The sequence below is a fragment of the Macaca nemestrina genome, chromosome 17 (assembly GCF_043159975.1).
Source record: "Macaca nemestrina isolate mMacNem1 chromosome 17, mMacNem.hap1, whole genome shotgun sequence".
In the NCBI taxonomy this organism is placed as follows: Eukaryota; Metazoa; Chordata; class Mammalia; order Primates; family Cercopithecidae; genus Macaca; species Macaca nemestrina.
Window position 1 is genome coordinate 82,684,536 of NC_092141.1, and position 25,645 is coordinate 82,710,180.

The following is a 25,645-nucleotide window of genomic DNA, read 5'->3' on the forward strand; positions in this document are numbered from 1 at the left end:
ACAAATAATAATAATAAAAAAGAAACAGGAGGACCCCCTGAGCCTGGGAGGTCAAGACTGCAGTGAGCTGTGAGCTGTGCCATTGCACTCCAGCCTGGGTGACGGAGCAAGACCATGTCTAAAAAAAAAAAAGGCAAGATAGATAAGAAGGCACCTCTGCAAGCATCTCCTCCAGGCAGAGAAGACTGAGCATCAGTGAGGGAGGGGAGCAGGGTACCAGGACCCCCCACTCCAGACTGCCATGCCTCTGCCCGACTTTGCTGCAGTGACTTTGGGCAAGCGTCCCTCATTTACCCGGCTATGGGCCATCACCCCTGAGGAGGGAATGCCATATCCTTCAGGTGAGCAGAGGAAGGGCTGAGAGCTGGTCTGAACCTTCAGTACGCAGGGAGGGGCTGGAGCTTCCGGAAGACATGTGACTTGCTCAAGGTCATTAGCAAGATGGACCCAGAGCTCCACTCTCCTGCCCTTCAGCCTGAGAGTCCTCATTCACTTCTCTGCACCTTCAGTATCTGCAGGGTCTTTGCAAAACCCAAACCTCCACAGGGGTCCTCTCACATCCTTTCTGTGATGACACAGTGACCATCTGTGAGTGGGAGGAAAGATACCCAGAGGGGTTGGTGGAAGTGGGCGCTGGCCTTGACAATGACTTCTTCTGCTTCTGAGAGTGTGAAGACACGGCTTGGGATTTCAGGTGGAGGGTTTGCTAATGTCACTACAGCACACACCTGCTGGGAACGGTATCTTGGCTGGGGAAGGGGCGCGGAGGGGAAGAGGGGGATGCAAAACCCACCCCTTTCTGGTCTCTTCCCTCCATTTCCATCCTACTGCACTTGCAAACAGAGCATCAGGGAGGGATTAGGGATTTAAAAAGTGGCCATTAGAGGAAGGCAAGAGTAGCCCGCACCAGCTACTGTGGAGTGTCGCCATTACCATAATAACTAACCACTTAATAACTGGCTTCCCCACTAATTCTAATTGAAACACGTAATGATATTTCCGGGCCAAGAGTGGCAAGCTCAAGTCTCGGCAGACATCTCCAGGCCCCCGCCACCTGGCTTCACGTGGCGAAAACCATGGGCTCTCCGTGGGTATTCTGTTGGAATAGATTTGGGCAACCGACAGCAGCTCTTGTACGGCTGCCAGGAACCACAGCTGATGATAAAAGCCATTAAAGGTCAGCTGGGAATAGAAAACTATTTATGTTAAATGTCACAGATTAAGCTGCAGAGTGGGCCTCGGGCAGGGAGCAAAGGGTGAGGTGCGAAATGCTGGTCACTGTGCTACCTCTATATGGTCTGGGGAAGTGGGGGGGGTATTGAAGGGTGGGGGTGAAGCCGGGGTTCACAGGTGACCTGTGAACCTGCCCTGAGGTTGCCAGGTGACCTGAGGGCAAGGTGTGGGGAGAGGATGGAGAGGGTCTGTGTAGCATCATCACGGAAGGGGACCTGGGCCGTCTCCAGGGGGGCCAATGAGATGGAGGCTGCTTCTACTTACAGAGGGACCCTTGCAGACTCTTTCTGGAGCCACACTCAGGGGAACAGTGGGGGTGTATCTAATCATGACTGAGGATGAGTGTGACACAAGCCAACTGCTCTCTGCAGCCAGAGCCAGGAAGTCACAGAGAAACAAACACCATGCCCCCTTCACCACCTTCCAATGGTCTCGGAAGCCGGAGTTTGAAGGACACAGGAGAGGCTTGAGTGGGAGGGGCTTCAGGGCTCAGCGGAGCCTGGACCAGGCCCTAGAGGGTGACTCCAAGAGAACTGGGGACTCTGGTTCTATCCCCGCCCCAAAAGCACCATGCTCCTTAAACCTGAACCTGAGTGTCCGGCGAGAGTTCCTCTGTGCATCTCGGCTCCGTTCTTTGGCGAAACACATCTGAGAAGCCGGTTTGTTGATAGGTCTGAGAAATCCCCTAGAAGTTCATTAGCTCACTCAGATCCCATTGAAACAATGACTACCATCCTTGGTGACCCACCTGGGGAGTGGTTCACTTTGTGGGTTGAGGCAGAAAGACTTCGTTTCAGTGTTTCTCTGCCTCCCACCTTGCCTCCGGATTGCCAAGCCGTTGCTGTGTGCACAGGGAATGCAGGCTCATTTTAACACTGGTGCAAGCAGACATCATTGGGAAGGTAAATCTAGTGGGAGAGGGGAGCAGGCAAAATGAATTTCACCCCAAGCCCTGTCCTGCAGCCTTAAGTCCAGTCACAGGAGGGTAGTTTGAAGCCGGGGCATCTTTCCTCCGGGAGTTGGGAATCATTCGTACCATTGGATGGGGCCTGAAGGAGATACTGAGGTTGTCTCCCCCGACACCCCTGCGACGGAGAACAGATCTCCATGAGCACAAGGGGGCCCGGGAAGGCCCTCGCCTTCACTCTTCCTATGAGCTGTTTGGCTGCAGAATGACTGGGCTGGAAGTGACCTGGCCTAGAAGCCCTCACAGGAATACGACGGGATGGAGAGAGATCCCAGGAGGCCCTGAGGGTCCACCAGTGGGCGCTGTGTCAAGATGGTAGGGTGGGTGGGCTTGGAAGGATGGCTGGGGGTGAAGGTGGGATGTCGATGGACACTAGTAAGATTTATACTGATTTCTGCCATCAATAGATACATATTGGCAACTACTCTGCACCGACCCAGTGGTTGACCATTATCCTTTCTTCTAGAACCTCACTGCGAATAGGGAAGATCAATATGTTCCCGAGTAATTATAGTACATCAAAACTATCTCTGGGAGAGAGGCAGTGCAGGGACTCAGAGCGCCTAGAAGAGCAACCAGGAGGATGGGGAAAGCTTCAGAAAGGCAACATTGGAACCACCGAGCCCTTCCATAGTCTAAAGGAGAAGGCTGGAGAGGAAAGTGTGGGCAAGATGGTAAAGATCCTCCAATACTGTGTTTTTTGTTTTTTTTTCTTGGGACGGAGTCTTGCTCAGTCGCCCAGGTTGGAGTGCAGTGGTGTGATCTCGGCTCACTGCAAGCTCTGCCTCCTGGGTTCACACCATTCTCCTGCCTCAGCCTCCTAAGTAGCTGGGACTACAGGCACCTGCCACCGCGCCCGGCTAACTTTTTTTGTATTTAGTAGAGGCGGGATTTCACCATGTGAGCCAGGATGGTCTTGATCTCCTGACCTCGTGATCCGCCCGCCTCGGCCTCCCAAAGTGCTGGGATTACAGGCATGACCCACTGTGCCTGGCCTGATACTGTTCTTAAGAAGGGAGTTGAAAGTTAATTTTGAAGGCAAGAGAGAGGTATGTGCTGTTTTGGGGCAGGAGAATGAGAGGGCTTGTCCTGGATTTTAGAAAGAACACTCTGGAAGCTGCAGGGAGAATATGCTAGACACAGAGGTTCTCAACCTTGACTGCATCAAAATCATCTGGAGGGCTGGTGAAAATACGGATCGTTGGTCCCTCCCCCAACAGTTTTTAATTCAGCAAGGCTGGGCTGCAGCTGGAGAATTTGTATTCCTAACAAGCTCCCATGTGCTGCTGCTTTGGGTCCAGAGACCACAGTTTGAAAACCACTGTGTTGGAGAGCGGATCTGTGGAGGAGCTGGAAGCAAGGAGAGCAGGTAGAAAGAAATGGGAATAAAATGAGAGACGATGAGGAGACTGGCTTGAGAGACCACTGACGTCTCAGGGCAGGCAGATGGCGTGGTGTGGATAGGGAGAGGCAGGGCTCAGATGCAGGGAGCGGGTAGCAGAATCATGATATGGCCTTGGAGGAGCTGAAGCAGCAAAAGATGGTCAGGACAAGGAAGTGCAAAGCCAGGAAACGGGAACAGGATCTCAGGCAGCGCGGAGGTCCCAAAGCAGCAAGGACAGAGCCAGAGACTGGGGCTGGGGTCAGAGTTCCAACTCGTTTGGCTGAGGAGGTGAGCAGTGGGCCAAGACTCCTACACTCTCTGCTTTTAGGCAATTAGGCCTCATGTTTGGGAGAACAACACAGCTACATATGGGCCTGGTTTTACAGGTCAGGAGCACACAAGGGTATGAATCCCACAGAGCAGGCCCAGAAATAGTGCGGGAGAGACTGATCCACTGTGTGCAGTGAGGTGCCAGGCTAGTTAAAGCACCCTGTCGGCCGGGTGTGGTGGCACACGCCTGTAATCCCAGCACTTGGGGAGGCTGAGGCAGGTGGATCACCTGAAGTCAGGAGTTCAAGACCAGCCTGGCCAACATGGTGAAACCCTGTCTCTACTAAAAATACAAAAATTAGCCGGGCATGGTGGTGGGTGCCTGTAATCGGGAGGCTAAGGCAGGAGAATTGCTTGAACCCGGGAGGTGGAGGTTGCAGTGATCCGAGATCACACCACTGCACTCCAGCCTGGGCAACAGAGCAAGACTCTGTCTCAGAAAAAAAAAAAAAAAAGGCCGGGCGTGGTGGCTCAAGCCTGTAATCCCAGCACTTTGGGAGGCCGAGGCGGGCGGATCACAAGGTCAGGAGATTGAGACCACAGTGAAACCCCGTCTCTACTAAAAATACAAAAAATTAGCCGGGCGCGGTGGCGGGCACCTGTAGTCCCAGCTACTCAGGAGGCTGAGGCAGAAGAATGGCGGGAACCCGGGAGGCGGAGCTTGCAGTGAGCCGAGATCGCGCCACTGCACTCCAGCCTGGGCAACAGCGTGAGACTCGTCTCAAAAAAAAAAAAAAAAAAAAAAGAGAGAGAAAAGAAAAAGGCACTCTGTTGCTGGCCCCTGAGTGGCAGCCCAGCCTGGGAGAACCCAGTCAGATAGCCTTTGTTCAAGACTTAAGCCCCAGTGACACAGACGTGGCTCAGACCTCTCTTTCAGTCCCAAGGCCTGGCTGCTGGTCCAATTGCCTGTGGGAGGGAGACGTCTCCCAGGAAGAGTGAAGAATCCAGCCCACAGGCAGAGCAGCTGGAAGTTGATTCCATTGCTTCTCAGCAGCCTAGGTGTAGGCAAGGGGGCTCGAAGGGGAGTGGGTGAGCAGACAGACCCCAGGAAGGGGTGCTCCTGAGATTATCAGCTAACAGAGCCCAAATGACATCTCCACCAATTTCCTGGTGCTGGGACAACCTTCAGCTCTGCCTCTGACCCTGTGTCCCTGTGTCTTAGCCCTGAAATCTCTTCTCCTATGGTGGTCTTGCCAGTCTCATCCACTCAGCAGTTTATTTAAAGTACACAAAACATCAGACCATGATTTAAAGGAAGCTGGTATCTAGACTTTAGACCACTTAGTTATGTTTTAAGCAGGAGGCCCTGAGGGTCCAGTCAGTGGGCGCTGTGTCAAGATGGTAGGGTGGGTGGGCTTGGTAGGATGGCTGGCGGTGAGGGTGGGATGTTGATAGACACCAGGAAGAGTTATACTGGTTTCTGCCATCAATAGATAACGTATTGGCAACTACTTTGCACCGGCCCATTGGTTGGCACTGGAAATATAATGCTAAGTAAGACTATTGTCCTTGCTTCTAGAACCTCACTGTGGATAAGGAAGACCAATATATCCCCGAGTAATTAAAACACATTAAAACTCTCTCTAGGAGAGAGGCTGTGCAAGGGACTCAGAGAACCTAGAAGAGTAACCAGGGAGATGGCGAAGGCTTCAGTGGGATCTGAGTGATCTAATTAACTTCCAGGGGATTTTTCAGACCTGTCAACAGACTGGCTTCTTAGGCTAGATGTGGCCCTGACTCCACATATAGAGTTGTGGAGTGGCCTGACTCTGGGGCCACATGTAAAGTTTTATTACCCACTTCATAGTGGAATAAGTTCGCTGCTGGGTCTGATGTCTGTCTGTCCATCTGCCAGTCAAGAATGTGTGCAGGCACTGCTCTGCCAGATCTCCTGCCCATCTCCATCCCAAAGTTCTCACCCAAGCACGGTTATTCCTGGTTAACCTTCCTGAGCATCTGGCTCCCCCGGGATCCATGTCTTGAATTGTTTCTGCTTCCAAACTCTCTGAACCCATGGCCCCAAGCTCCCTTGCACCTGTTCTGCTCTGCTCTCCTGCTCTTGGCCACTACCGGGGTTTCTCTCCCCTCCCTGCCCCTGGGTTGCCAACTCTGCCCCACCTTTGGCAGCTGGCCTGATGGGTGCCTGCACCGTCTCTCCTGGTACTAATATCAGCATGGGCATCTTGTCTCCAATGCCTGATCACAGTTTATGGACCACTCATTCTAGACTGAGGTTTCTCCCCAGCCCATGGCAACGTTACAGGAAGCTGTTTGGGCTCCCAGGGGAGAGGGGAGTGTCTCTGGATGGGTGGCCTTGTCTACAGGAGAGCTGACAGGCAGGAGGCAGCCTGGAAGGAGGAGAGAGAAGACACTGGACAAGGATGCTGGGGAGGGGGACTCTCCAGCGCCCCCTGTGGGTAGCCTGGAGGATGGTCGGTCCCCGCCAGGATAATGTTCATTGCAGGCCAGGGCTGCCAGGATAGCTAGGCAGGACAAAGGGTTGCCACGGGTGGGCGGGGTGGGGTCGGCTCACCCTGGCCAGCATCTGCCTCTGCCGGGGCAGCAGGGAAGTCAGGAACCCTGTGGCTTTCCACTCTCTTCTCTTTGACTCTTCAGAAGAGGCACAATCCCAAGGAAAGATAGGATTGTGACAAGTTTGGAGGGGAAGAGGGAAGAGAAACCCTAAAACCTTCCTGCCAGGACTCTCCTCTGAGATCCAAAACACACTCCCAGAAGCTGACACCCATACGCACTGACTATAGACCAGACTCAGCTTCACCCCACGATCCCTGGGCCCTGCCACCATGACCCTGAGAAGAAGGAACCATGATGATGATCAACTTGGAAATGAGAAAATGGAAACTCAGAGAGTTGAATACCTGGTCTGAGATCATATAGCAAGAATTTGGGCCAGAACTGCCTGCCCCCACAGCCCATATTTGCAACTGCGACAGCCTCACAGCTGAGCACAATCATTTCTTGGAGCTCCCTGGGCCTCGGTGGAGCTGGACTGCCCTCCGAGATCCTCTCCCACGGTGCCGAGAACCCCCTAAGCCCAATCATTCCAGCTGCATCCCAACGGTTAGCCTTTGACAGGATCAGCAGACTCTGGCTCCAGGGCCACATATAAAGTGTTATTGGGACGCAGCTTTGCTAGTGCATTTCAGTATCCTCTGTGGCTGCTCTCATGCTACAGTGGCCTCGTTGAGTAGCTGAAACAAATGCCTAACATGTTTGCTCCCAGGCTCTTTCCAGAAAGTGTGTTATCGTAGCTCCGGCTGCTATAACAAAATATCATAGACTGGGGGGCTTAAACAACAGACGTTTTTTGCTCACAGTTTGGAGGCTGTAAGTCCGAGCTCCAGCATGGTTGGGTTCTGGTAAGGGATCTTTTCCTGGCGTGCCGGCTGCCAACTTTTTCCTGTGTCCTCACGTGGCAGAAAGAAGCAACCTCATTCTCTTCCTCTTCTCCAGAAAACATGAATCTCATCTTGGGGGTCGACCTTCATGACCTAATCTAAGCCTAATCTACTCCCAAAGTCCCCACCTCCAAATACCAGCGCATTCGAGGTTAGGGCTTTAACCTGACTTTCGGGGCGGCACAAACATTCAGTCCATAACATGTGTCCGCCTCTGGACTTTGATAAAATCACAAGCTCGCCAACATCTAGCAGAGCCCAGCTGAGGTGGTGGGGGCCTGCGTGTGTGTGTGTGTACGCATGGATGTAGGTGTGTGTGCACGCATGGATGTAGGTGTGTGTGCGTGTGCAAGTGTGTGTGCGAGAGGCCCCTGACATCCCACTCAGGTTCTCTCCTGCCTTCTCCCTGGAGAGGGAGGAGTAGGTGTTGAGTGGGCAGTGATCTCCTTTCTGAGGGAACTGGGTTTTAGAGGTTTTTGTAGTCAGAACGGCACAGTGGCTGCTGCCGCTGCCACTGCTGCTGCTGAAATTTAAGTAATTTTCCCTTAATTAAGCAATTATCTCAGAGATCGCTGTTCCCATCCCCGGAAACTTTTTTATGGAGGGCAGGGAGCGGTGAGATGGGGGTGTAGAGCTTGGGAAGGCCCCAGATATAGAAACATGCTTGCTGAGAGCTTCCTGCTGAGCTGAGGGCAGCAGCAGTGGAGGAGCACGTGGACTCCAAAGGTGTATTTGAACATCACTCAACTGGTCCCAAGAGCCACTGTTGCTGGAGCCAAACACACCCATGGCAACAGACGCATTACAGGAGATTGGGGCCCACAGGGGACCCTGAGATCCATTACAGGGACTTAGGGTGAGGAAAGAGAGTGAGCAAAGGCTGGGGCATTTTCAAGGCCAGAAAGAGAGGGAGGCTTCATTCTTCCATGGCAAAGGGAGAGCTGGACCACCCTGAACAGCAGCTCATCCCAGAGCACAAAACTTACCCCACCTTACCGTAAAGACTTTGTGCAGTCACCGGTGGGACTAGTTATAGACATAATTCTCCGCAGGCTGACAACCCACAGACCCCCACGCTCGCTTCTGGGAGCCTGAGGCTGCAGCCCAGGGATAGGATGCCCAGCTAAAGTGGAACTTCAGAGAAACAAAGAGGAAAGATTCTAGTATATCTCAAATATTGCATGGGGCATACCTATGCCAAAACCCTATCCACGGTTTAGTTTCGTTGTTAGGCATTCTGTGGTTTTCCTTGCTAAATCTGGCAGTTCTACCTAGAGCCTAAATACCTTCTTCTCACAATTCCTAAGCAGAGAAATGATCGTTTGTCCCCAAGCAATTGCTGGATCCAGTCGAGGCAGCACAAGGACTGTAGGCTAAAGGCAAAGGATTCCCAGCTCAGAGGACCGGTACGAACATCCAAAGGGTTCCTTGTAGATCCAGGTCGAGGTGGGTATACGGACCAGGCTACCTATCAAGGTGTTTCTGCCCTGGGATTCAGACATAGGAAAACTAGAAAGGGAAGGGAAAGAGGCCTTTATTTTTTTTGGTGTTAATCATCATTTACTACATGGAGACTTTAAAAAAAAAAGACTGGGATGTTTCTTGGTGAAATGGTGAAAAGGAAATGAAATGGACAGGGCCCTTTGCTGGCTTGTCCCTGCAGAGACTAGAGCTTCTCTCTTCCGACAGAGTATTGACTCAACCCACACACAGATCTTTCTGTGGGAACTAGGAGAACAGAGATGTCCCCCTGCCTTCCTGATGAGAAACATCGTCAGAGTTACCGGCCTTTGATCTCAGACTAGCAAGCAGAGCGTCGAGTCCAGGTCCCACTGGGACATGAGCAAGGTGGAGATTGTTCAGTCCTGATTGAAATTGGGGAGGGGAGCTTCGCGGCTCCAGGGTGGTCATAGACCCCACCACTGACATGAGGGACCCCCTGGAATCACAGGGCATGGTCCAGAAGCCAGACAAAAATATTCTCTGGTGCCCTTCCCTGGGGTGGGAGGGGATTTCAGCAGCTGGAGTCCCCAAACCCTGTGCCCATTGGCCCAGCCTTTATCAGCACTGGGGTTGACCCGTTACTAAAATTCAGTGGGCATTCCTTCTGCTGCTGCTAATGGCATCACTCTCATGTGTGGCTACAGGTGCAAGAAGGGGGTGCAGTAGGGGGCAACAACTCCTCAAGGGAGCTTTGGCAGGAGGGGTGCAGCTGTGGACCACAACGGGGACCGTGCCTGGCTGGTGAAGACCCAGGGAGTCCCCACAACAGAGAGCTCTAGGGTGAGACACACAGAATCCTTCCAATGCCCCACCTCGCAACCCCCAGCTGTGGCTGGGGTTCTGGGTGGCTCCAGGCCCTGGGAGCCCTGAAGGCTACAGTGGATAAAGGCTGCTAAAAGTTACACTGTACTTATTTATTCCCTAGAAGTACAGAGAGACCTGCATAAAAGGAAAGGGCAAGGCATGTAGAGACCATAAAAGGAGTTGAGTTTTTATGCAGTGGTAACCTGGGGAATTAATTTCCGGCTATCAGAGGTCCTCGACAATAACTGAGTTTTGAACAAGCACAGTTCAAAACTCCCTGCGGAGGCAGGGAGAGGCCACTGGGCCTTGAAGGCAGGATGGAGATGGGTGAGGTGAGGGGTAGGAGATGGCCAGGTCTGGCCTTGGGGACATGGATGCTAGGACCCAATTTCAAAGCACAGTAGGGCTAATAATTAAATGCTGGTCTCATTCAGGCCACATTTATTGGGCACCTACTGTGTGCCTAAACCTGATTGAATAACATGGGGATTACAGTGATGGATAAACTGGGGCCCCACTCTCTTTGTCTTTCAGGGGGTACCAGGAATGATGCTACCTGTGACTGGGCCATCAGGCATGACAGATAGAGCATGACCTGGGAATCAGACCCCATGGACAGGAATTCTGCTTCTTTACTATAAACTCTACCACCTTGGCAAGATGCCTAATCTCTCTCCCTCAATTTCCTCATATAGAAAATAGGAATAATCCTACTTTCTGCCTCCTGAGATTATGAAGATTTATGTGGACAGAAATGGCCTGGCATGTAACACCTTCTATCAGGACACACACTCTGAGAAACAGCTTCATTGAGTTTCAGGCAAAGTATTACGATGTGGTCCAGAATGATCCATCCAGTGGAGGGGTCCGGGAAGGCTTCATGGAGGAGGTGACTTCTGATTTAGGTTTTAAAGCATGAATAAGATCTACATGAATGGAGAAGAGAGGCACAATGTCTAGGCAGGGGTTCCAAGGTGTGGCAGGGAGAATAGGAGGGGCCACGTGCCATTGAGTGCTTGATGTCCTGGGGGTGTCCTGGTCAACTTTAGGGAGTCCCCCCTTAAATATGTAAGGCGGACCTCAGGGTGCTGGATGGTGGGCAGGCAGTGACCACATGTGGGGAGGAAACCAGAGCACCTGGTACAGCGCCCGGTCCCGGTCCTCTGGAGATACTGATGAGGGGTACGGGGATATTTTGGCTGAAGGCTGCAGCCCTAAGCTCTAGAAGACGCCACATTTACCATGTCAGAACCCTCGGGATGGGAGCCAATGAATGCTTTCTAGGACTGAGCAAGAGAACAGGCCTGAGCTACCTGCTTGAAAGACACCGCAACCCACACAGAATTACAGAATGTAGGTGTAGCCTCACATTTTCCAGCAGCCATATTTAAAAAAGTGAAAAGAAACAGGTGAGATTGCTCACAATAGCATATGTCATTTAACCCAATATATGAAAAATGCCATGATTTCCATGCATAATAAATATAAAAGAATTAGTTATGAGATATCTTGCCATCTCTTTTTCATACTAGGTCCTAAAAGTCCTATGTGTGTCCCACCCATCTGGCACCTCACTAGCCCAGTGTCCAGTGATCAGTAACCACAAGTGGCTCAGGTCTGCCATATCCAACAGCACAGTGATGAAATCAAAGTGAAACTTCTCCAGTCTCCAGTCCAGAGACGGTCACCTCCCCATGGGCACCGCAGGGCATTCTCCAAACTCACACATCTGTAGCCAATGCCCACGCGCTCCTGGCTGGTCATTCTGTGTTGTCTGATACTGTTCATGTTGGTGACTTTAGTGCTGACCAGGGAGGGAGTCTGGCTGTCTTCTACTGGAGGTAATTGTGGAGTGGCGTGGCTGTGGGGCCTCAGAACACCTTGCAGCTCTCAAAGACCCTCTCACATCTTGGCCATTCCCACTTCCAGGACCAAAGCAATGATTCTGGGAAAGAGCTGGGGCCACCATTGGAATAGAATGAGGCGACGGGGAGAGACCAAGTTGGGAAAATGGCAGCTTTGGTGATTGTGGGGGACATGAGAATCACAGAGAGGAGACCATGGGTGCCTCTGCCTGCCACATGTTTGAAAATGCACAAAGCGAGAGCCTCCGCTCTCCCCAGCACACGCAGGCACAGGGAAGTGTGACCGTGGAATCAATTTATTTGTCTATTAATGCGCCAAGCGCTGTGTTTTATAGGCATGAGCCCATGTCAGCCTCATGACAACCCTTGAGATAGGTCCTCTCAGTGCCTCCGTTTTAAAGGTGAGAAAACCGAGGCACAGAGAGGTGAAGCATCTTGTCTGCAGTCACACAGCTAGTGGGTGGGGTAGCCAGGATTTGGACCTGGGGGGAGCTCCATCCAGGCACCAAGTCCACTGTCCCCTGGAAATCACATCATGACGAAGGGAGAAGGCAGTGGGGAGATGGAAAAGTTGGGAGGCTGTTCAGGAACTGGTGACAAGGAGGGGGAAGGCTGCCGTCTGGCACCACCACGCAGGCAGTCCCAGATGGTGAAGAACCCACATCAACTGCCTGGCCGGGCTGGAACAGGATGGGGCGCAGACAGGCAGGATCCCGGCAGACAGATTCTGTGAAGAGGGTCTCATGCTTCCCCCATCCCACCCCAAGGGAGTGGCGAGGGAAGGGAAGCCTGTGACCTCATCATTTGGGCCAAGGCCAATGACATCACCAGGAGGGCAAGGAGCCAGGCCCAGCAAGTTATTTATGGAAACGGCTGGCGGCCAGGCACAGCTCCTGAGCTGTTTCAGATGTGGCTGGGATAAAGCCTCCAGCTGGCCCACTGGGGCCGCTGGGGCCAGGCAGGCGGGTGAGGATGAAGGAGGGCTGGAGGGGGGCCGGGGGAGTCAGCCGGCTGATGGGGCAGGGCTCCTCGAAGGCTCACTGGGGCCCCGGCGGGGATCACTGGGGCGCCATGCTTCTCCTTCTTGGTGTCTGCACATCCATGTCCACCCTTGCTCAGGGTGGACCTGTGGTCTCTGCGGCCTGCCGTCAGGGTCTGAGTCTGGATGAGCTCAGAAAAAGCAGCATGGATATTTCAATCACAAGCCACAGCTCATGTGTGCATCTATACTTGTGTGCATGAGGGGATGTACTGTGTGCACGGCTGTTGTATGTGTGTCCCTGTCAATGGGTAGATATATTCTCTGGTCCCTTGTATATTGATCCCATGAGTGGTCATATGGGCAGTTAAGTTTGCGAGTTCATGGATATGGGCATCTCTGCATGGTGTGTGTGTGCGTGTGTGTGTATGTGTGTATGTGTGTGTGTAGGAGATGGGGAGAAGAGAGAGAGAGTGCACAAGAGCTAGCAAATAGGAAGAGAGGAGTCACCAGGGGAGAGAAATCACTGTAGGAAGTTGGGAAATATAATTTCTGTGGAAGATACAGAGGCACTTATGGAAGCTTCAGCAAAAGCAGACAAACCTTTCAATCCATTTATCAAAAATGCCTGCAGCTCTGCCGTCTGAGCAGGTGCAACAAGAATAAAATATTGAGCTGAACCCGTGATTGTGGGACTGGAGGAGGCCAATAAATAAGAAGTTACTGAGATGCTCACCCTGAGTCCAATGGGTTTGCTCTGGCACTCCCTCTACTCATCATGCCCTGTGGTCTTCTGGGTGCTGGCTGGAGCAAGCTAGCAGGAACCCAAGTGGCCAGGTCTCTGGCATTTTGACTTTAGGACTTCTGGAAGGATGCCTGGGAGAATCAGGGGGAAAAGAGCCGCCAAACCCCACTCAGGTAAGCTTTGGTGTGGTGGTAACACAGGGGCCCTGCTTCTCATGCCTCTTGGCCTTGCTAGCTGCCTTCCCTTTAAAATCCTCCATGAGGGAATGAAATCTACAAGACCCTGAATGGAGCTTTGGTGGTTGATCTATGGGCTCTCGATGGAGCAACAGGGGTATGGGAATGGGAGCCAGGTCATGACCAAGGGGATCCCAAACCTAGACCCCAGCCTGTGCTATCCAGGAAGACCTCAGCCCGCCTCCCAGATCTTAGGCCTTTTGAGTGATGGGTGGAGGGATAACACCATGAAACCTCCGCTGAATGGGAACCCCATCCTTTAGTACATCCTCTTTCACGTCATGACCACTCACTCCAGAAAAGAAAATGAGCACTTTCTCAAATGCCCTTAAACTTGAACTCAGGATGAGTTGAAATAGGATGTCTCATTGATTTTTTTTTCACCTCCGAGTCCACAAAAGAGTAATGGGCATAGCCTTCCCCCTCCTCTCCCACACCCTGGCAACTGCCCCTCAACCCCCTGCCCGATCACCTGCTTCTCTCACACCCACACAACACCCCCTCGATAACAGAACTAGAATCATTGCATCTTAATGCCAGGAACCATAATGGCAGGATAAACTGCCTGGGAGACCCCATCCAGGGTCATGGCTGTGGGAGTCACATTCTCTGACCTCCTCCCAGCTGCGATCAGCAGAATGGGAGAGGTCCAGCCGAGTGGCTCTCTGGGTTGCCAAGCTAAACACCCAGAAGGCAGGAAATAGGATTAACTCTCAGCAGGAAATAGAGGGATAAAGGTTGACTGGGGCAGTGGAGGCGCCAACTGGCTGTTCCAAGGGACAGAAAGGAGGACCCTGGCTCTGTGGGAGCAGCCTGAGTCACAGGATCCACCCCTCTGCTTTCAGAAACGCAGTAGATGGGAGCTCCACTTTTTTCGAGTGTTCTGGGGAGGCAAATCCGCTATCCACAAGTTGCTCCTGGTTCCCCTGCCTCATTGCAGAAGGCCTATCTTAGGACCCAAGCAAGATGCAGTGTTGTTAGGCTCATGGACCTGGAAAAGGTCCTGAGCCCTCCACTGCCCCACAGCCTCCATTGCACTCTCTAGGTATTTATAACAGAGTATGACTGCACGTATATGGGTCTGCCCAAGCATGGGCACCTGTCCCTTCCAAAGGCACCCTCCTCCTTGGGAGGGATGGAGGTGGAACAGCAGGACGACCTTCCCAGCAGTCAATCAATCTAGAATTCTAAACACAATTTCACCCCTAGATGGCAACAGAATGAGCAGGAACAGGGGAGCAGCACTCTCATTCGCAGGGCTGGTACTCTCTATCGCATTTCTAGAGCCTGTGAAATGCCATTGCAGTCTGCTGGTCCAGGACCGTTCTCCTCTCCTTGTTTCTCAAGCCCTGCTTCCATGCTGGACAGGCCTAAGTGTGTGGGGGGTGGTGGTTGAGGAAAGTTGCCAGGGCAACCATCCCAGCTTGCTCTTTCCTCTGCCTTTGTAAAATCTGTCAGAAGAGGAAGCAGTCGTTTTCCTGGGGTGCTGGGGTATAGCCCCACAGGATTGAAACTATGAAAGGCACAGCGCCAAGCAGAAAGACCTGGTTTCCATCCCATCATCTGCATCCCAGCTGCTTGCATTACTGGCTCCTTTAGAGACTGACATCTGGGCTTTGGCCAGTGCTCAGATTGCAAGAGTAAGGAGCTGTATCTCTAGTGAGATGGTCGGGGGTGATGTCATTGCACCAGCTTTCAAAGGGCTTTTCACCACTGTCATACTTTTTTTTTTTTCAGCCTTACTTAAGGAGATGTGTTCAAACGATGATGATGATATTGCTGTGTGCTTACTCTGTGCTAGGTGCTTCACTTTCGTTGTCTCTTTAATTAGCACAATGATCCGATGAAGTAGGTATTATTATCTCCACTTTTCATATGAGGAAACTGAAGCCGAGAAAGGCTAGGTGACTTTCCAATGGCCACGGGTATCCTGAACCCAAACCCAGGGCTGGATGACTGCCAAGCCCATGATCTCGCTCAGGCACTTTTCTGCTTCTGCAAGGGAAGCGGTTTCAGGCAGAGACGGCTAAAAGCTGGCCTGAGTGATTAGCTCTTCTCGGGGTACAGAAGGACCAGAACTTCAGGCAGAGGATGCACAGCCAGTGAGTGACTCATCTCGGTTTGCTTGGAACTTTTTAGCACTGAAAGTCTTGCCTTCTGGGAACCCCATCAGTCCTGGGCACACTGAGATGACTGGTACCCTAGATGGAGTGCACACCGAGGACAGTGTGGACCAGGTACAGCGGATGGACCCTGGAGAATCACTTGCTCTGGGTGGTTGAAGGTAGTGGGCTCAAGTCAGAGGGCAGAATGAGATCTGCTGGCAAAGGCTCTTCTTTTTTTTCCTTGTTTTTTTTTTTTTTGTTTTTTGTTTTTTTGGAGACAGAGTCTCACTCTGTTGCCCAGGCTGGAGTGCAGTGGCACGATCTCTGCTCACTGCAAGCTCTGCCTCCCGGGTTCACACCATTCTCCTGCCTCAGTCTCCCGAGTACCTGGGACTATAGGCGACCGCCACCACGCCCGGCTAATTTTTTGTATTTTTTTTGTAGTAGAGACGGGGTTTCACCGTGTTAGCCAGGATGTTCTCGATCTTCTGACCTCGTGATCTGCCCGCCTCAGCCTCCCAAAGTACTGGGATTACAGGCATGAGCCGTTGCTCCCGGCCAAGGCAAAGGCTCTTCTGAGCAGCTTGTCTGTGGGTCTGAAGGTCACCAGCTTGATCTACTCCTGTCTCCACTGGAAACAATGTACAAATCCTTCACCACGTTCATACCTGGCTACAAGCATGCCCTGTGCCCCTGACATTGCTATGCCTGGCCCTGGGGCTCTGGCCCCATCTGAATCTCATTTCCCCATAGACGGTAAATAAAGAGAATGATGGTTTTCTCAGCCTCTCGTACCACCAACAATCTCCACCCTCTGTCAGTCAAATCATAGAAGGGTCATGGCAGGGTTGAACATTCCAGGAACGTTGCCAGTGCTGGGGGCCCACACTGTCAGATGCAGGGTTCCGGGTCACTGGGGACCTAGAGAGACGGGACAAGGTGAGAAGACGAGGAAAAGGAGAAAGGCAAAATTCCCAGCCACAAAAAAAAAAAAAAAGTTCAATCAGATTTGTAAAGGGCACAATTTACAAATCCGTCACATATTTTACTAGGCTGGGATTTACGGATTAGCCTGTAATACTTAGGCGGCTTTTTGTAATAAAACCCTGAGCTGAGGCAGCCTTGGGGAAGTGAGGAGGAGGAAGGAGCCTTCTCTCTCTATCTTGCTTTCATTTTCCCAGCATTTTTTGATCTAGGCAGTCCCATTAATCTGTGCTTTATCTGCCTATGGAGAAGGATTGAGCTCTTTATTGGATTTTTGTCAAGAATAAATGATTTAGTTTGGGATATTGTGGAAACGATTTTTGTGGTATTACACCATCTAATAAATGAAACAGCAGGGATCAATTCCTTTCTTGCAATGTGTTCAACAGGCAGGGTGAAATATGCCCCACAATTATTTGGTATTGCACTCTATAGATATTTATAACCGAGTATGACTGCATGTATATAGGTCTGCCCAGGCATGGGCACCTGTCCCGGACGATGTGATCCATTAGCCCCAGAGCATGAGACTAGAGACCCAAGTGACAGGTCGGTCAGAAATGCAGACCAGGTTCACTCGAACAGTCAAGGCTGAGGGCTGGAGAGAAGGAATCAGGTTTGAGGGTGAGGGCTGTGGTTGGGAGATTGTATTTACCAAGGCCATTGGCTTGAGTGCTTTTCCTGGAGCTTTGGAAGCGAGAGAAACTAACAGGGTGGGACGTCATTGCCACAGCAGACCTGGCAAATGCCTGGTGCGGAGGGACTCTATGCAGAGAACTGAGGTCCCATTCCCCACCCATCTTGGGTACCCCGGTCCATGTCCCACTGGCCTCTCTCCCTGGACATGGCTTCGAGGGAAAATGTCTGGAAGTTCTTGGAGATGGGACCTGGCTTTCTGCCCAGGTAAGCTCATAAGGTTTGTATCCCTGAAGACTCACAAATACTTATTGAGAGCCTATTATATGACAGTGCTTAGCACAGGCCTGGCCTGAAGTAAACTGGATATAGATATTTGTTCACAGATCAACAAACAGAAAGCCTTACAAGATGCCCTTCCCAGGCACAAACCCACACAGCCCTCACAAGCAGAAACAGGGAACAGTAAGGGTGAGGGACAGATGATCGCTGGGAAATGGCAGCCTTCCTCCGATCCCTAACTCCAGGGGTAAAAACAGAATGACCATGAAGGCAGGAGCGGGGACAGGTGGTCCTGGGCAGCATGGCTCTTGCCCTGCCCATGTAGATGCCTGTGTTGGAGATGGTTGCTTACCCAGGTATCATACGCTGGACATCAGCACCTCGGCTCAAATTGTCGAAAACAGTCCCTTCAGTCTATCAGCACCATCGGAGACAATAGCATGTCTGACATGACACCATTGTGAGCTTTGTACACCTCAATATTCATCAAATGATGGCCCGAAGAAATGGATGTCAGTATTAGCAAGATTCTTTTGCCCAGAGCTTCGTGGTGTGATCTCCTTGGCTGGTCTTGCCTCCAAGCTGCGTGCTCTGTAAATGTTTGTAGTGAGCGTGAGACACTACAGCTCTCTGTCTCTCTGCCTTAAGCCCACTCTATTTTTATACTATTTGGTATTATCTCTGCTGGCTGTTTTTTTCTCTGCCACAATCAGAATTCTTGGTGCTCGGTGCTGATGGGAGGGGTTTTAAGTGTCTTTGGCAGGAAGAATTTCTTCTGTGTGTAGTTTAATCTGAAGTTCATTCACATGCTGCTTGCAAAGAATGGCAGATGCTGTGAGAGTCCCTGTACAAGCGATGAAACAGGCATTGGCAATCCTTACCACATCCCTACATCGGCAGCTCAGAGGCTTGGCTGCTGGAGCAAGATGTGGCCCAAGGTGCAACAGTGGAAGCTAGGGTCCTCATGGTGCCATTTGCCCCAACTCCCAGGAGGGGGCAGTTAGGAGACGGTTTCCTCCCAACTTCCCAGGTGGCTTTAGGATGTCAACTTGGGTCTTGGCCTGGAGCCCTTAGGGTTCTTTCATGTTTCTCTTGACTTGCTAAGTGTGCTTTCCATCCGCTGGATATGGAATGCATCAAAACAATCATTGTTATTTCAACTATGGCCTCCTCTGAAAACGCTTTTTCTTGGATATAACACCTCTGTCTCAAGACAGTTATTGCCATTCCAATGTGTTATGCTGCGATTTCATCCTCAGAGGGAGTTGCCACGCTCGGAAAGCAAACAGACTCTTCCCACATCTCGGCATAGAGCAACCCTGTCCTTCCAGTTTGTTCTTCGGGCCACACATCTATGAGCCAGGACAGATGCATCTCTTTCTCCCACACTCCACATTCCATCTATTGGGAAACCCTGCCGGCTCTACTTCAAACTGTCCAGAATCCCACATAATTCTTCCCCATTTCAACTGCTTTTCCCTGGCTCCAGCTGGGACTCCTGCCCCATCCTGACCCTGGCAGCCCACGCTCAGCACGGCAGCCAGGGTGAGCCACTCACAGCTCAAACCCTTTAGACCTCCTCCTTTTCCGAGAATAAGAATCGAGTCTGCATCATGGCCTCAGGGCCCCTCGCAATGTGGTCTGAGTGACCGCTCTGACCACGCCTTCCCCAGCTACCCACCCTGCCCACCCCACAGCAGTCACACTGGTTGCCTGGCCCTATGACCAAATAGCCCAGGCACTCTCCTGCCTCAGGACCTTTGCACTGGCTGTTCCTTCTGCCTGGAAGTCTTGTCCCACAGAGACCTGCATGGCTGACTTCGTTACTGCGTTGAAATTCTTATTTCAAGGTATAAGGCAGCATTGTGCAGAGGATAAGAGCACGGATGGGAGCCCCAGAGCCTGGCCTCGAGGGCCTTTGCTGACACTTACTGACCACCTGACACTGCAAATGGTATTTCACCTCTCCCTGCCTCTGTTTTCTTCTCTGTAAAATGGGGAAATAATCACATTAATTTGTACTGTTATAATGAGGAGTAAACAATTTAATATTTGTAAAGGACTTATAGCCAGAATGCATGTGAAATAAGCGACTACTAAAGGAATAAATCAAATGAGCTGACATCAGTCACCCTATTTAAACATGCTGGACAGGGCCAGGCGCATTGGTTCATGCCTGTAATCCCAGCACTTTGGGAGGCCAAGGTGGGTGGATCACTCGAGGTCAGGAGTTCGAGACCAGCCTGGCCAACATGGTGAAACCCTGTCTCTACTAAAAATATAAAAATGAGCTGGACTTGGTGGTGCATGCCTGTAGTCCCAGCTACTTGGGAGGTTGAGGCAGGAGACTCGCTTGAGCCCAGGAGGCAGAGGTTGCAGTGAGCTGGGATGGCACCACTGCAATCCAGCCTGGGTGATAGAGCGAGACTCTGTCTCAAAAGAAAAGAAAAGAAAAGAAAACCAAACATGCCTCTGGCTTCTCACCTCCATCCTACACTCCCAATCTTTCTCCTCTCCCGTGCTTTTGCTTGTATTCCATTGTATGTATCCCCTCTTACTACATAATTTACTCTTTTGCTTGCTATTTACTGTCTCCCCCAACCAGAATTGCTAGAATACAAGCTCTATGAGGGCAGAAATCTGTGTTTTGCTCACTGCGGTACCCACATGCTTACACAGTTCTTGGCCTATAAGAGTTGTTTAGCAACTTTATATCCCCTCACCTCCACATCAGAACTTTTTGCTTAAAAAGTGTGTGTTTTTAAGGAAAATATGTAGAAAGACTCCCATTATAGAAGCCAGGCATGGTGGAGGCACCATACTGAACACGAGAGAATTAAGTGAAATCTGCGTCTTGGGGTAGATTCTTCCAGAAGGTAACCTGAGATATGGTGTATTCGTTTTCTTTTTTTTTTCTTTTATTAATTTACTAAAAACTATATGAAAAAGAATGAGATGGGCTCTTGCTATTTTGCCCAGGCTGATCTTGAATTCCTGAGCTCAAACGGTCCTCCCACCTCAGCCTCCCCAAGTGCTGGGATTACAGGCGTGAGCCATTGCGCCTGGCCAGATAAGGTGTCTTAGTTTTCTATTGCCACTGCAACACAATATGACTTAGTGGCTTAAAACATCACAAATGTATTGTCTTACAGTTCTGGAGGTCAGAAGTCTAAAGTGGGTGTTTCAAGGGGCTGAGCTCCATCAGATGTCAGCAGAGCTTTGTGCCTTTCTGGATTCCTCCAGGAAGAAGCCACTCCTTGCCTTTTCGAGTTTCCACTGGCTGCCTGCATTCCTTGGCTTATGGCCCCTTCCACCAGCAACCGCCTCACTCAGGTCTCTGCTTCCTTCATTGAGTCTCCTCTCTCACTCTGACCCTTGCCTTCCTCTTGTAAAAACCTTGGTGATTACATTAGACCCACCTGGATAATGATAGGACACTCTCCCTGGGTAATACAGGATACTCTCCCTGTTTTAAAGTCACATCTGCAAACCAAAACTTGTGTATTTAGAAAAAAAAAGTTAGGCCAGGCACAGTGGCTCATGGCTATAATCCCGAGACTTTGGGAGGTCAAAACAGGTGGATCACCTGAGGTCAGGAGTTCCAGACCAAGTTGGACAACATGGCAAAACCCTGTCTCTGCTAAAAATACAAAACTTATCCTGGCATGGTGGTGGGCACCTGTAATCCCAGCTACTTGGGAGGCTGAGGCAGGAGAATTGATTGAACCCAGGAGGTGGAGTTTGCAGTGAGCCGAGATCACACCACTGAACTCTAGCCTGGGGAACAGAGTGAGACTCCATCTCAAAAAAAGAAAAAAAAAAGGAAGAAAAGTTAAACAATTCTTAGTATAAAAAGTAGCCTGATATCCCCAACATAAAAAATCTGAATAATGTGTATCTAGATAAATTGATCTTGTTTATGTTAAAATTCATATACACATACATATACACATACATATTTGTGTACATTTGTATACAAAATACATATACATTATACATACATTTCTGGAGACTACATACCAAATGATTAATAGGAGTCAGTGGCGGGGTACAGCTTTCATGTCTACATAATTTGAATTTATTTTTCAGTATAATTAGCATTTATTTCTACATGGGGAATGTCTTATTTTTGTACTTCAAAAAGCTTTTAAAACGAAAAATTTAAACTAGATAGGGGCTGGGCATAGTGGCTCATACCTATAATCCCAGCACTTTGGGAGGCTGAGGCAAGGCAGATCACTTGAGCTCAGGAGCTCAAGGCCAGCTTGGGCAACATGGCAAGACACTGTCTCTACAAAAATTACAAAAATTAACTAGGTGTGGTGGCATGCACCTGTGGTCCCAGCTACTGGGGAGGCTGAGGTGGGAGGACTGCTTGATCCTGGGAGGTCAAGGCTGCAGTGGGCTGAGATCATGCCACTGCACACCAGCCTGGGGGACAGAGTCTTGCTGACTCTGTCTCAAAAATACAATAAAAATAAACAGAGAGGATAAAGGCACATCATGGGAAACAGGGAGAATACAGACATGTATAAAGAAAGCAATCTTTGGTATATTTCTTTCCAGTCTTCCATCAACATATGACATGGGCTTGTGCTAAATATGTAATTTTAAACCCTAAATTTTTTAACTTAATTTTATATCACGAGCATTTTCCATGTCATTAACGATTCTTTGCCCATATGTTTTTAATGGCTGTATAATGTTCCTTCACAGATATGTCATTATTTATTTATCCATCCATTCCATCCACCATCAACTTTCCTCCCACCCTCCCTCCTCATCCCCCATTAATACCCTAACTACTTAGATGAGAAATGGTGGCTCTCACAGTCCCTGGTGAATGAATGTATGTCTGGAGCATTCTGGAGAATATCAAAGTCAGGAGTTCATTCATATAAAGAGGGCACAGACGAAAGCAAATCAATATCTCCATGACGCATCTTCCTTCAAGGAGCAGAAGCCCTTAGCATTGTGTTTCAGGGAGTAAGGTGACCTGCCCTGAGCTCTCTGCATCATCTCGCTTGGTTCTCCATGTCCCCTGGCTTTTTCCTGGCAGGTGCCCTGAACAAAACTACCTAAACTATAAGCTCATGAATAAATAAGTTTGGGATAAAAATAAGGCTGGGATACAAGCTTAGTAATCTTCCAAAAATAGACCTCCCTAGGACTTGCTGCCTGTCCTTTGTTTTTATTTTTTATTTTTTGTTTTTGATACAGCCTTGCTCTGTTCCCCAGGCTGGAGTGCAGTGGCACAATCTCAGCTCAGTGCAACCTCCACCTCCCAGGTTCAAGCAATTCTCCTGCCTCAGCCTCCTGAGTAGCTGGGATTACAGGTGCGTGCCACCACGCCTGGCTAATTTTTGTATATATATGTATTTTTTTAAAGCAGAGATGGGGTTTTGCCATGTTGGCCAGGCTAGTCTTGAACTCCTGACCTCAGGTGATGCTCCCACCTCGGCCTCCCAGAGTGCTGGGATTACAGGTGTGAGCCACCACGCCTGGCTGCTGCCTGTCCTTTTGTGTGAAAAGGCACCATTTTGGCTATCAAAGACGGTTTGTGGGTTGGACAAGAAATGTAGGGGAGTCAATGGATAGGAAGAGAAAGTGGGAGCCTCATCATTTTAACGGGATTTCTAACCAAAATAACAACACCTCTCTTCAGCTGCCCTTGTGGACAAGGGAGGGAGGGGTCAGGAGGCTGAGGAGGAACAGCCAGGACAGCCTCTCCTGCTGCATGGCGTCTTCCATCCACTTGGTGACTGTGACGACGTAGTTCTGGTTGCACAGGAAGCTCACTGACCTGTTCTGGTTTGGTATCAATACAATAACAGAGGTAACCTTAAAATAGTTTTTCTGCCTTTGGAATAAAATATTTTGCATTGAACAGAATCTAGGAGAAGAGGTTAATTGAAAGTTGACTCACAGTCTTAGATTTATAGAAAAGAGGGTCAGATGGAGTCCTTTTGCAGGAGTTATTTACCTCAAAGCTTTAACCTCTCTACCCTGTGGATTAAGCTGCTCAAGGCTGAGCCCTGCCCTGGCTCAGTCCTGGTACCCAGGAAACGTGACCCTTGGTCTTACCCACACAGAGTTATAATCTATGAGTATATCATGAAAAAGGAATTCAGTCCAATATTTTGGAGACTCCTACTTTGACATCCCCTCCTTCCCTGGGCAGGGAAGATGATCTTTTCAGCAACGGGATCCACTGGAGTTTTAGAATTTGATTGGGTTCAACTAAAAACAAAACAATGCCAGCCATTGTTCTGGGAACTATGTATTCAAAGATAAGTAAGACTCTGTGTGATCATAGGGGTCTCAGTCTAGAAGGAAAACAGATGTGAAAATAATCACAGTGGGGGTGTGAGCATTGGTGAAAGAACACCAATGTTCTTTCATTTGCTCATTCATTCGTTTGGCAAATGTTCATTGTCTACTGTGTGCCAGGCACCTTGCTAGTGTCGGGGAGATGCCATGTCCCATGACAGATACAGCCCTTGCCATCATGAAGCTTATGGTGAGCAAGATAGACATTGAGCAAATAACATCATACATCTTTGATTTGCATTTGTGACAGAGGTGTTGAAAGAAGTACAGGAAGCTATGAGAGTTTAATGTCAGATAACTTGTGAGCTTAGATAATTCCCCGAAGTCGGCTTCCCCACAACTGAGGGGGCTGGCCTCCCCTCAGCCTGATGTGTGCAACAGCCTCCTCCTCCACCAGATTCTGACCTTGGACCTCGCTGATTCCCCAGGTCCAGGCTGTCTGCCTCTGGAGTGCAGCTTGCTACACCTGCAGAGCAAGCCCAGGGCACCTCTGTCTGATGCACGGCTGAAACGTCTGGGCTTGGCAGGATAGGAAGAAACAGGGAACAGGGCTCCAGACTGGACACCGGTCCTCCATCCAGCTCTGTCACAAAGCGGCCATGTGTCTGGATTCCCCCTACACACCCTGTTCCCTCCAGTCCCCGGGCTCTCCCTACCCACCTCTGCTTGCCCCCACATCCTCTGCATATTATGAGGAAGCACCACCCACAGCCTCTGGAACCAGGAGGCTTGGCTTCAGATCCTACCAACTTGGGCACATCACTTTACCTGTATGTGCCTCAGTTTCCTGCTCTATAAAATGGGTACAACACCAGCACCTAACACTCAGGGTAGTCGTGACGATTAAGTGTGTTAATGCAAGAGCACCTCACACGTGGGCCCGTGGTACATGCCATGTAAGTGCCAGCTGCTCTGATCACTACGTGTATCATCTTCCCACCAAATCGATGTGACTTTAAAGGAAGGGCACAGAGACTCATGCCGTATTACCTGTAACATTTAGCTTCCACACCCTTGGTTCTCAAACTTGAGCACGCAACAGCGTCACCTGGAGGGCTTGTTGGAGCACAGTTGGCTGGGCCCTTCCAGAGCTTCTGATTATGCAGGTCTGGGGCAGGGCCTGAGAATGTGCATTTCTAACAAGTTCCCAGATGCTGCTGCTGGTCCAGGGACCACACTTTGAGAACCACTGCACTAACTACTCAGATTTTATTGGTGTCCATCTAGAAATGAACATGTATTTGAGCACCTACAATGTGCCCACCACTGTATTAGGAGCGTTCACATATTTCATTTTATTTTCACCACAAAGCAGCAAAATGGGCCTCATTCCACCCATTTTCCACCGAAGTTACCTATGCTCAGAGAAGCTATGTGACTCTCCTGAAGTCCTGTGACTTGAACTCTGACCTCTGGGTGTCAGTTTCAGTTGTCTACTTTTCCATTGCTTTTTGAACCCAGTTTTGGGATAGAAACAGTACCAGGGGAGCCTGCAGAGGAGGAAGGAGCCCTTGGGAAAAGGTGTCTCCCAGGTGATCAGAAGTCTGCACGTGTCTGATGTTTACTGCAGAGATGCCAGAAATCCACTGAATTAGGAGGCCCAGAGAGGCTGCACCTTCAGCCACGGCTCCTGCCCAGTACGTGGCTCTCTAGGGCCACAAAGAGGACACCCAGAGCTCAGTCTGGGCAGCTCCCTATGGCTCGTGAGTGGCCCCCCATGGTTTAAGACCTTCATCCCAGCAGAATGAGCTGGGCTGTCTCTCTACCTCTTCTCGTTCCCCGCTCTTTCTCCCACAGCCTGGAAAACAGGTGCTGCCCATTAACAGGGGAACAGTGCCAATCA

At 50.3% G+C, this 25,645-nt stretch overlaps 1 long non-coding RNA gene across 1 annotated transcript in view; it reads right to left on the reverse strand.

Annotated features, from left to right (window-relative positions):
* Positions 1 to 127: 127 nt before the first annotated feature.
* LOC105469106 (uncharacterized) overlaps positions 128 to 25,645 on the reverse strand; it is a 195,125-nt gene continuing 169,607 nt past the window's right edge. The window contains exon 4 of the long non-coding RNA XR_011615997.1: positions 128 to 2,141. This is a non-coding gene — a long non-coding RNA (uncharacterized lncRNA). The remainder of the gene's footprint in view (positions 2,142 to 25,645) is intronic.